At 45.0% G+C, this 13,479-nt stretch overlaps 1 protein-coding gene across 2 annotated transcripts in view; it reads right to left on the bottom strand.

The window, feature by feature from the left end:
• The window catches only part of LOC139767298 (discoidin domain-containing receptor 2-like), a 119,054-nt gene extending 113,796 nt beyond the window's left edge, over nt 1-5,258 (bottom strand). For both annotated transcript variants that reach the window (XM_071696507.1, XM_071696508.1), the window contains exon 1: nt 5,006-5,258. The gene's annotated coding sequence lies outside the window, so the exon portion shown is untranslated. The remainder of the gene's footprint in view (nt 1-5,005) is intronic.
• Nucleotides 5,259-13,479: the final 8,221 nt, after the last annotated feature.

Genomic DNA, 13,479 nt, shown 5'->3' on the forward strand with positions numbered 1-13,479 from the left:
CTCTCCTAAAGATTGGCACTATGTTAGCTCACCTCCGCGGAAACACGACCCACACCACCACCTCCTCCTCCTCCTCTTCTTCGAGCGAGGTCCTAAACTTACATCCCCTAGTGACTATGTGCCCGGGTCTCCTCCTCTTGCTCTCCTTGAATACGAATGGGCAAGGTGGACCATTCGAGTCTATGAGACTTGTACTAGTCCAGGGTTCTTCATGGCCCTCTCTTGCTTCTCAAGTTTTCTTGTTAGTCTTTACCAGGGTGTGACCTCCACACACACACACACACACACACACACACACACACACACACACACACACACACACACACACACCAGCTAAGTGATGCAGCAAGGTTGATATACACACTAAAGCCCGGTACCTCAGTTGTTCATACATACAACCTCATCTATCTCTTTCAACTTTTACCCCCGAGTTCATTTGTTTAATTGATTCTTTTAAAAGCTACGAGATAGTTAAGGGTGTGTGTGTGTGTGTATCACTGTACGTCTATGTAAGTTTGAATGTGTATACATGTATATGCGTGTGTACTTGAACAATCCTCGAGGTTTATATATTTATAATCTCCCCTAATCTGGAGCGGTTGAAGGGTCCAGAGGTAGAGGGGAGGCAAGTGCTATGCATTTCAGCTCCCCAACTTCAGCCACCCCTAGTGAAGGTAGGGCGAGCCAAACCCCCACCCCTCCCCCACAACTTCAGTGCCCACCCTAGAACATTCCCCCTTCCCACCGCCCCCAACATCCCCCCCAACACACACACACGTCAGAGCCCATCTTCCCATTGCAGATCAGCCAGAGGCCTGACCCCTCCACGTGAGCGACCCCCACCACGTTACCCACGCCGTATACGGTAACTTGTCTGCTCACTCGATCTATGAATGAGTTCGAACCCCCCCCCCCTCCCCTCCTCTATCCTACCCCCACACACCTCCTCCCTTCCCCTACCTGCCAGCCCGCCCGCCCACCCAACACCACCAGCCAACACTTTCTCCTCCGCCACCCCCTACCCCTCTTTCCACCAGCTGTTCTTCACCTTTTCCCCTTCCCTCCCTTCCTTCCTTCCTTCTTTCCCTCACCAGCACCTCCTTTACTGGGTCTTCCTCTCCCATCTAAGCCCCCCTCCCTTTCCCTCCTCCCTTTCTTTTAAATTCCTTCAACTCTTCCACATATGTCCCAAAGACTCGCCTTCCAGGCCTTCTGCTGTTCCACTTGTATATGACTCACCTCTCTCTCTCTCTCTCTCTCTCTCTATATATATATATATATATATATATATATATATATATATATATATATACACACACACATACACACACACACACACACACACACACGAGCGAAACAGGTGGCCCAGTATATAATCACTACAGGCCCTGTGTTATTCATGATCTCTGCTGCCAGTGTTCTCCATGAACAAGCCATCAGATGGCTCTAGCCTCCTGTGTGTTCACCACCCAGATTCCTCCTTGTTATAGTCAAAGTGAACCCCACATCTGGGCGCCTCGCCAGACACACGTGTTCCTATAGCTTTGGTTATCATTCTAGCCACAGAACATCCCCAGGTAAGGACGTTTGGGAGGAACGAGGAGGGAAGACGAGGAAGGGGAGGTACATACGGTATATGTCGATGATCAGACAGGTGGGGACCGGTATGGGTACGAGTTAACAAGTACTGTCACATCTCTTTAGTGTTCTAAAACTATTAGATGTGTGTACGAGTGTGTATTTACCTATTTATAGTGTGGGGGAGAGTTGTACACTCGTGGGGCCCCATGTGTGTGTGTGTGAACTAGTATCTACGTGCGAGAGTGCTTACGTGTGTGCACCAGCTTGCATGTAATTACGTATTTGTAATTACTGTTTGTACTGAATGAGGAGGGAGTTTTACATATGCGAGACCCCATCTCTTTCTTGTGCGTGTGTGTGTGTGTGTGGTACCTGTTGGACCACAGGTGTGGTGGGCAAGACTCCGCCTGTCTTCACAGACGAACGATCCCTCGCCACCTGCTGCAGATCACAGATAAGGACATTCCTTTAAACTAAACCCTTTAAAAAAAACGACTTGCCGACTTGCAACTAACTCCTCGTTCTACATGAGTGGTTACCTTATACCAAGTATAATTACAAGGCTGATAAGTCTACATAGGTGGTTACGCATTTTTGCACGAAATCATTTAAAATGAAAAATGGTATGTCTTCTCTCCTTCCATGAGGCGCGTTTTGTGTCCTCTTAAACAGACGTAAAATACATCTACTTGAGGAGCTACGACCCCCCGAACTGCTCATTGGTTAAGAGTCATAGTGATTACACGCGTTGTAAACTTAATCTTGCGCAAACGCTCTCGAGTATATTTCTCTCTCTCTCTCTCTCTCTCTCTCTCTCTCTCTCTCTCTCTCTCTCTCTCTCTCTCTCTACCAAACGAGGAGACAGAACATACGGCACTTTCACCACCAACTTTCTTGGGGCAACGTAATGACATGCTTGACGCCCCCGGTGTAACGTGGGAAGGAGAGAGGCAGTAGGAGGGGGATGGGCGAGTGAATATTTATATATACCGTATATACTCGTCTATAGATACAACTCGCGTTTAGGACGATCCCTGATTTTTGGCTGAGAAAGCACCAATGATATGCCTCGTGTATAGGTAGACCCAAGTTTTTGAGGGTAATGGAACAATAAATTAGGGTAATAAAGCAACATATATCGTGGCATATAAAACTTTCAGAAAATCCTCAACAACCACTCTACGTCCTGGAAACTGATGTTCGCCGAGCCTGAATCACCCGAGCGCCGAAGGCCAATTGTTTACCATTATCATTACGGCATTTTACACAAACGCGGGCAGTTTCAGCAAAAAATATTGTGCTTTCCTTTCAAGTATTTATTCAAGTCAATCAGGATAGTATGATTGTAATAACAGTTTTTGTTAACTGAAAATCATTCGAAAAGCGATTACGGCAACATCTTTTGAACGAAAGCGAAAGTAGATTGTTATAATCTTATCCAACTTTCCACTGTCATACATACGTCAGTTTAGCAAAAATATTTGTAAATGTATTATATCAAGCACATTATGAATAAAACATTGTAATACAAGTATCTTAACCGAAAACTAGAAAAAGAAATTAACATTCCCGAACAGCGGAAGGTTAGGCAAAGTATTTTCTTTCATGCGTTTTATCCTATTCTACACTGAAATAAGTCACGTTTCAGCAAACGATATTCATTTCCGAGAATATATTCATTCAGGCACATTTAATGTAAAATATACACGTGATTTAAAAGTTTAAAACTGAAAACGATTCGAAAAACACGTACCGTGTAGCTGACACGGCAGAGCCCTGGTCGCGTTGGCTTTGCCCTTACATCGGCCCTTCCTAAGCAGCCTTTAGTATTACCTTACGTTGAAATTGTGTTTATGCTCAGTCTCGCTTCTTATTTCCAGAAATATGACAAGTTTACATAGAATACTATGTTACGGTACTTTCAATTACTAATTGGTAACATTTTACGTTTCCATTGTTTACTTGCAGTAACTGGTAAATATTTTTCATGTCTGAAGCTACAAGGTGCTCCTAGCCCTTCCCATCATGCACGATATTCATCCTAACCAATCGATTACCCATGTATAGGTTGACCCCCCAATTTTTGTCTTAAAAACTCGAACTATATTCGTATATATATCATTCGACACACCAGGAGGAATACCAGACAACTTCACTTAACTAATCAGGAGTGATGGGTTAGGCCATTATCAAGTTGGTTCTCAGATGAACCGTTCACGAAAAAATGGAAAATCTTAATGTAAAATAAGTTATTTTCACCTTCAAGGATACCATGAAGACTCCCCTGAAGCTCAAATATGGCAGTGGCTCATCCTCTCAAAATGACGTAGACACCAGTATACCATATCGTTCCAATTCACTATCCCATGCACGCCTTTCACCCTCATGCATGTTCAGGCCACCAGTCACTCGATGTCTGTTCTTCCTTCCATGTCCAATTTGGTCTCCACGTTCTCCTTTTTCCCAACACTTCTGACATATCCTCTGTCAACCTTTCCTAACACACACACACACACAAATTTGGTCAAGACTTTCTTGAACATACACATCGTAATCTTGGCCACTTGAATACGACGGTGTGACCCTTGAGCACGACGGTGCAACACTTGGGTATGACGATTTGACCTGACCTTACTCTTAAGGTTATGTCGAAGGCCAGGCCAACATGCCAAAAGGTCGTGACTTTTGCCTAAAGGTCATACTCGTGCTCAAGGATCGTACATGTCGTGCTCAAGGATCGTACCATCGTGCTTAAGGATCGTACCATCGTGCTTAAGGATCGTACCATCGTGCTCGAAAATCGTACTGTCGTGCTGACGGGATTCAAAAAAGGGAAAACAAACTAGGTGTCTGGAATGTTTGTGCGCGTCATGGAACAAAATGACAGATCTCGGAGCCAGGTATTCACATCTCCTCAGTGTCATTCATAATCTGTGGAGAATGGAGAACTTGACAGCCGACGCATACCCACATATTTGGCTGACCAGCCCCGTGTCGCAAACTCGCTAACCCTGCCTCCCATTGGGGCGCGCCTACACCACGCAATGTCGTTGCTCAATTGTATCCCAGAAATTTATAGCCGTGTTTACGTCATGAGCTCCTCCATCATGGCGGTACGACCGTTGAGCACGACGGTACGACCCTTGGGCGTGATGACCCGACCTCTTGCGAGGAGGGATCGCGAACGTCATACCTAATGGGTCGTTTAAGTCCGTTCTCAACGAGTCGTACTGTCGTGCTTCAGGGTCCTACCGCCAAACCTCAAGGGTTGTACCGTCGTACCGATCATTGTACCATCACCCTCAATGGACAAAACGTTACCTTTTAAAGTCCACCTTTTCGCCTGGTCACAATTCAAGCGTCACATCCACCCACCCACCCACACCCCCCTCACTAACCCCCATTATGACCAAGCAAGATTTACCTCCTCGAGTTCCGTCGACTCAAGAGACGATCGCCGAAGACCTTTCATAATAACGCCGCCTCCTCCGCCTCCACCGCCACCTCCTCCGTCATCCTCTCACTGGCCATGGCGATGAATAGGTCCTCCTGGAGAAGCCATCCGTCCTCTAATCCATTTTTAGGAAGGCAACTGGAACCGGGGCCCCCAGGTGTTGTGACGAGGAGAAACTTTCCCTTAACCTGCACAACAAAACAGCCTGACTAGCAGTGGCTGGCGGGCGGCTGGCTGACCCACACAACAGCACTCCTCCTCCTCCTCCCTCCCCCCCTCGGTCACCTACCCGTCTGGCGAATCAGTCAAGCGAAACCCTCTCTCCTATTTTCATATCGATCGTTCTATTGTTTACCCGACCTCTCTACCTATATCATGTATAATCTGCCACTTTATATATTCTTATGATACTATTTTCAAGCGAGGTATCATTTTAGAGTTGCATATATACCCAAAATACTAAAGAATGTCAAAAAATATCCACGATAGTTCGACCCTTCCCTCCCTCCCTCCCTCTCTCTCAAGTTCCGCTGTGTCACGTGTATGAATAAAACCCTCAGACCCTGATTGGCTGGACATGTACACGTCACGCTAATACGAACCAATCAACAGCAGTTGAAAAAAAGGAGTATATATCCGTGTTTGGGTTCATTTGTAAACGGAGAATGACGAGTCATTTCTCCCATAAGGGGAACCGCTTGATATAGACCAAGATGATCCTTTCTGCCATAGCATTGGTACTATGACTATTGAGAGACACTATCACTGGTAACGTGTTGTTATGATGTGGCAAAATAAATGCAATTGTAGGTCAAATTGATCGTAGATAATCAGAGAAGACATAATGAACCTTTGAGTGAACACGTACATGAGATAGAATGAACCTTTTGAGTGAACGCGTTCGAATCTTCAAACGCCTGTACTCATATATCTATTAAGTGCATCTATATTTACCAATAAACAGTAGAGGAAATTAAGTGAAAAGTATCATATAATCTTTATGATCAATTAATACAATGAATTTATAGCCCTAATGCCAAGATATCATTAATGACCGCTATAAAGTAACGACACTTAAAGCAATGCTACATATAAATCATCCTTGCCCAAGCAGGTGAATACTTTGTTATGCAGGATTCAATCCCTTATACTGAGCCTGACAAGATGGACCCAGGGAGGCAGAGGTTACACATCCAAGACATTCATAATAGGAATAAATCCTTGCCAAAACCTCAGCTGACTTTATTATATACACTTTTACGAACTAACACGACCAGGAATTTCCACCAGCAGGAGGGGTGGGTGGGCTTACGTATCCATCCATCCCTCCCTCCCTCCCTCCCTTACGTCCTTTAAGTAATACCCTTTTGATTTAAGTCACTCTATAAAATGTTAATTGTGGGCGTCTACGGGCCAAGCATGGAGGTTGACGCCTAAGTAGCGCGTTGTGTCACTCAACCCCCTTGTAAGATAAGGGCCATATCCAGTGGTAACCTTGTGAATCACTAAGGGAGGACCCACCCAAAAGATAGCCTTCCCCCTTTGGAGAACACTTCCTTCCTACGCTGCTGATCGATTTGTCTGTTCCCCCGGAGCTTTATGGGTGTCTGCATGGTCCTGCCTCGCTCAGAAACCAGTGGTTGTCGAGATAAGAGCAGAAGATACAGTGCAAGGCGAACATCTCCTGGGTCTTTAGGTTCACTGCAGCCCAGATGTCTCCTGGCCCGAAGGGTTTATCACCTGCCGTTGAGTAGCGGTGCTGCTTCCTTACATTACATACAACATATGAATGTATATATATACACACACACGCACACACACTCACACTAATGTGTATACTATATATATTTCTTCGTTATTATCTTACAATCTCAGGACGCCTTTCATGGGGCTCTGCAGTTTCAAGACTGTGTTCCTTATTAAGAGCAAGGATATGATGGTCTTCTATGAAGCGAGGTGTTCGACCACACTGCGTACTCCTTTCCATCCACTGACGATGACGCAGCCTCGCCGAAGGTGACTTTTCATTCATGGTAGATATATATATAAACTATATCACAGTGACAGCACTGTTGCTCTGGAATTACTCGCCTCGATATAGATGCATTTATATTATTGTTTAAGATGTATACACGACCCTCTCCTCTCTCGTGATGTCTTGAGGTTCAAGTGCACACAGACAGACAGACAGACGCGCGGGCCATCATACGAATAGGGTCGTTCAGGAAAACTTATGTGTTCCTCCTGTTATTGCGAATTCCACATTGGCATCACTCGACGAGAAGAAGAAGAAGAAGAAGAAGAAGAAGAAGAAGAAGAAGAAGAGGAGGAGGAGGAGGAGAAGGAGAAGGAGGAGGAGGAGGAGAAGAAGAGGAGGAGGAGGAGAGGAGAAGAAGAAGTAGAAGAGGAGGAGGAGGAGGAGGAGGAGAAGATGAGGTAGTATTTGAGAGGGTAATTCCTCTGTTTACGTGTTCAAGGTTTTTCAAGCAATCGAAATGAAGAAAAAAAAAAGTGGGGGGAGTGGGTGTTGGGAGTGGCTTGGAGGCGTTCTCGCGTTCAGCCACGAGCAACAGAATTGGATTTAAGAGCCAGGGATTCGATGATGGACTGCAGTAGTGCAGGTGTTGTGATAAGAGAGACGATAAGGGCCGAGGATAATCAACCCCTTAGAGCATGACGGAACATGATTACCCTCCTCTAGTTGACGTGGGAAGTTCTCTGTTATTCGTAAAGGCTTGGGTAAGCCCAGGAGAACCCAGGATGGAGAAGGAAGGAAGAAAAGGAATTTCTGTGTAAGTGTGTGTGTGTGTGTGTGTGTGTGTGTGTGTGTGTGTGTGTGTGTATAAAGGTCCATAAACACGTTACAGTTCACACGAGTACACATCAGTGTACAGGGGTGGGCGGTTTCGTGGGGTATACAGAGGTGGCGATTGATACAGAGGCGAAACCGGGATGTCACAACTCTGTCATTTTCATTATCATTATCATTATCATTATCATTAGTATCATTACTGCTGCTACTACCACTGCTAACTACAGCTAACTACTGCTACTACTACTACTACTACTACTACTACTACTAAAAACTATGATGGATGATTATGGTGATGATGATGATGAAGATCATAATAATGATGATGATATGATGATGATAATGAAGATAATATTGATAATAATAACAGTAATAACTACTATTACTACTACTAATACTACTACTACTACTACTGCTACTACTACCACTACCCTACTACTACCACAACTACTACTACTACCACCACCACTGCAGCAACAGCTGCAATTATCCTTCTGTTATCATCTGTCTCCTGCTTGTGTATTCTGCGCACGCGTAGGAGCGCCAACGGCCACATACGCTCCTCACTTTATACTATTTTCCACTTCTATTTATAATCAATAGCTCCCTGTGTTGCTCTATTATCAATATAGATACATACTGTAAACAAGGCATCGAGAAGAATTTGTTCGCAAAAAGTAACCCCACGGCATCTTTTTTTTTTCTTATAAAGATACATTCAATTTCATATGCAAATACGAAGATGAATTCAATAGATTATATTGGATAATGTATACATTTTCTGACGACATATCAGAGATTTATGGGCCTTAGGGTTTTCGATCCTTTGATCTTAAGTTATAGCCAATAACTTAATTGCCAATTAAGAAGAAAGGAAGGACTAGGTACAATGCTGCTGATAATAGGCATAGATTACTTACCTTTGAATACTGTCTAGACAAACAGAAGGCTAGGGAGGTTAGCTAGCAATACTAAGCGGGAAAATGCCCCCGCAGGGATGAAGGGAAAAGAGTTCACAATGTTGGATGATATAGGGGAACGGACGGAGCGTTTGTGGAATCAATGAGAGAAGTGAAGGTTTCAGGGGAATCCTCGAAAGAACACCACAAGGGAAATGTTATAAGAAAAATTGTGGAGGAGAAGATATAGGGATGTGAAGTTATAGTGAGAGAGAACAAGAAGGGTAGAGCAATGGCCTAAGACCTCATATCCAACAGCAATCGAAGATAGAACGTAGAGAACACATGACAGTATAGAAAACCAACATTGATTCAATTCAGAATCTATAAACTATACACGTATAGTTTCTATAAGTCATAGAAATAGACAGTCACATAGTTAAGCCACGCGTGAGAATGAGACATTGCTTCTAGCACTGTTCGTCCTACACCCGCTCGCGGGTTGTGGGCATAAGTGTGGCGAACGATTTTGGCCGATGAAATGAGAGAGAGAGAAAGAAACGAGAGAACTTTCAAGAGGAGCAATGACCCGAGGAAAGCACCCTATGCTAACAAGCCTCTAGCTGACCGAAGAGAGCAAACGAAGAATGAATAAAACGATAGCGATAGAAAAAGAGAAAAGAGCACGCCTTCAGAAGGACAGACCAGAGAAGGAATGACGCAGAGATGGTTAAAAAAAAGAAAAAAGAAAAGAACCACACCACCTGGAGGAAAATCAGCTGGAGAGAGAGCACATCAGTAGCAGGCAAGTGGTAGAGAGAGAGAGAGAGAGGAGGTGAGGGAGGAGGAATGGTTTATGAATCGTGTGTGTGTGTGTGTGTGTGTGTGTCGTGGCAGCGATGGTTGGTGGTGGCGGTGGTGAGGTAAGTGGTTGAGACACACTGATGCTAACTCCTCTGGCCTGGCCAGGCGACGCCCACAACCCCGAGGTGTGGGCGGGATAGCGGGGCTTGCACGATGGGGACGTGGATAGATAGCAGGGTAGGGATGGGGACGGGTATGAATAGGATAGAAGGGGAATGCAAGAGGCAGGACACAGCGGACGTGGCTCGGGGGAAGAGATCTCACCATAAAACGCAACCACGAAATGAGAGGGTGGGGACCTAACTATGAGTGCATGGAATGAGATCTGCGTATAGACAGAGAATAAAGAGAAATATGAGAGAGGGAGGAGAGAGAGAGAGAGAGAGAGAGAGAGAGAGAGAGAGAGAGAGAGAGAGAGAGAGAGAGAGAGAGAGAGAGAAACAGACATACAGACAGACAGACAGACAGACAGACAGATCCACTGACTCACTCTCCTCTCTTCCTTTCGCCATATATGCCACGCCTCACATTCCTCTCACCCATCCTCCTCCTCCTCCTCCTCCTCCTCCTCCTCCTCCTCCTCCTCCTCCTCGGCTTCTCCCATCCCACCTCTGTCCTTCTTCCTCCTCTCCTCCTCTTCCCTGGGGCGGGGGAGGGCCCCATGTCTGACCACCACCTGGGCGGCCCCTCCTCCTCCATCTGGCTCTGTCTCACCTCCTGCCAGACCCACCCACCCACCTCTCTCCTGACTTCTCTCTCCTTCTCTTCCTCCTCCTCCTCCTCCTCATCATCATCATCATCATCATCTCTCTCTCTCTCTCTCTCTCTCTCTCTCTCTCTCTCTCTCTCTCTCTCTCTCTCTCTCTCTCTCTCTCTCTCTACATACACACACACACACACACACACACACACACACACACACAGACAAGCCTGCAGCCTACGCCAGGTGCGTGTAGGTATGTATGTGTGTGTGTGTTTGTGTGTGTGCGCTTGTGTGTGTGTGCGTGCGCGCGTGTGTGTGTACAGAGGGAAGCAGAACTGACGCACGGAAAGAGAATATAAACAACAACAAAAAACAATCCACAGAAATAATAACCCCTCAAGAGAACAAGGAGGGGGGACAATGGGGACGGAAGTCACGATTGACAGGTGACAGAAGAAAAAAACAAAAATGACAGTGTTGGAAAGCGAGGGGGGGAGACAGAGAGACGGGTTCAAAAGACCCGTCCATCCGCCAAGCCAGGTGTATTCCCTCATACACCCTCTGTTTACACGTTCTTTATCGTGTGTATCGCGTTCCTCCTCTCACGGGAAAATGTCGAGGGTGACAGTACGCACCTGAGCCCTTGAGGAACGCCCTTTCCTAAATGGGACGCACACACACACACACACACACACACACACACACTTTTCCAATTCTATTCGCAAGAAAAAAAGGGGAAAAAGCACTTGCTTTGCCTCAGGTGGCGTTTAGGTTATCTACTGAGCTGTTATCCATCAGCGCATTGAATTCTATGATAACAGAAATTGATATAACCTTTGCGAATGATTCTCAGATTACGACGCACCCTAAGTCTATGAAGAGCGATTGATCTAAGACAATTAAGAGAAAACGTGATCTAGTAGACTAAGAAAAAGAGATATGTCAAGCAACATTGTACGGAAAATGTAAAGAAAATACAAAGAAATTCAATTGTACAGGAATTGATTATTAAAGTAAGATCAACAAATACATGATTCGCAAACAGACATGCTCGCCTCTCGCACATTTCGCTGTCGCATACGACAATACGAATCACAAAACTGTCGATATAAATAGTAAAGCCATCTACTGGACTATCTTTAATCTCACACTCAATCAAATCCCACCTCTAATAAAAAGGGAGAGGGGGTTGGTTGGTTGAGGATCGCTCAAAGAATCTGTGTGTTTCACTTTATGAATTTTTGACGAGAGAGAGAGAGAGAGAGAGAGAGAGAGAGAGAGAGAGAGAGAGAGAGAGAGAGAGAGAGAGAGAGAGAGAGAGAGAACGCGACTTGCCCCCAACTCTTCATTCTTGATTTTGACCCTTAAAAATCTCACCATTTTTTTTTTGGATGAGGAATATATTTCATCTCCTATTTCTCCGTGGCCAATTCCTGAAAGAGATCTTGGTATCACCTAGGACCAATTTTATGCGCTCCGTTCAGTAGCAGGGGCAGGATAGACTCCATTAAAACGAGAAGGTCATTAACAAGACTCTACTCTGATTTTCGTCAACAGCGCCACCCTTACAGCCCCGTCGAAGGTGACTTCTTTTTTTTTTTTTTCCTTCCACTCGCAGGCAGAGTCCGGTAACACCTATGTGCATATACGTCCGATAATGTGATTCAGATACAGTAAGGTGAAATCACGCCTCCCTCCCTCCTCCTCCCCCTCCTTCATCCCCCACCCATAATTTCAATCTATCGAACTCATGAAAGCGCCTTACGTCCACCCGTCAATTTACCTGTCTATTCTGAGGGACTGGTCAATCCCTCACCAGTCAAACAATTTCAAGGACCTCAAGGGAGAGACCTCTAACTCATCGCCACCTGCTACACATACGGGAGAGGAGGGAGGAAGGGAAGGAAGGGAGGAGGGAAGGAAGGGAGAAAAAAAAAAGGGATGATGAAAACGTCGGAACTCTCTCTCTCTCTCTCTCTCTCTCTCTCTCTCTCTCTCTCTCTCTCTCTCTCTCTCTCTCTCTCTCTCTCTCTCTCTCTCTCAAGACTATGGCCCGCAGCACAGGTAGATGTATAGGTGGATAGATAGATAGATAGATAGATAGATAGGTAGATGGATAGATAGATAGATGGATAGATAGATAGAAGATAGATAGATAGATAGAGATAGATAGATAGATAGATAGAGAGAGATAGACAGATTTAGATGTATTACGGGGACAATGGGTAATCGTGTATTCAAACACCTTTTTATCTGTCTTGTTCGTACAGTGTAAATTCTCATTGACACATACAGTAAAATTACTTTCTAAATTGTAGATATAGATACTTTTTCCCCCTCCTAAGTAGATAAATGAAGAATAGACATAAACGAAGAGATAATAAGATACATCCCATTCTACTAGAATAAAAGTTACTTTCATATGTCTATATCAAACAGGTGATTTACATACAAAGGTTATTTACATGATTTACATATTATTTACATAGAATGAATATTAAACACAGGAAACACACTGTGACATATCCACCTCCATCCTAGTCAAAGTAAACCCATTTTTTTTTATATATCCCAAACAGGATCCCATCCCACACTCTGACACACTCCTCCAACGTAAATTGCTCACTTACTCTCCCGTCTAACACACTCACTCACCCTCCCATCTAACACACTCACTCACCCTCCCATCCAACACACTCACTCACCCTCCCATCCAACACACTCACTCACCCTCCCATCCAACACACTCACCCACCCTCCCATCCAACACACTCACCCACCCTCCCATCCAACACACTCACTCACCCTCCCATCCAACACACTCACTCACCCTCCCATCCTATGGGAGAGTCATCTCCCTCACAGCCTCTGCCCACGTACCTGGGTCGTATATCAGACAGATCCCATCTCTCAAACAATCCATTTCATCTTTGCAGGTGGACATGGCTGAGAAAAAATGGGGGGGTAGTGTTGTGGGGGGGGGGGAAGGTAATAGGAGGAATAGAAATTAAAATACCCCCCCCCCTCCTTCCATTGTAGACAGGGCATACAAAAAGAAAATCCCCTAATCTAAAAATCCCCCCCCCCCAAAAAAAAAAAGATAAAAATAATATTCAACAAAAGAGACTCCCTCTCTTTTTTTTCTCTCTCTTTTTTTTGCACACGC

Source organism: Panulirus ornatus, chromosome 59 (assembly GCF_036320965.1).
Source record: "Panulirus ornatus isolate Po-2019 chromosome 59, ASM3632096v1, whole genome shotgun sequence".
NCBI classification, from domain to species: domain Eukaryota; kingdom Metazoa; phylum Arthropoda; class Malacostraca; order Decapoda; family Palinuridae; genus Panulirus; species Panulirus ornatus.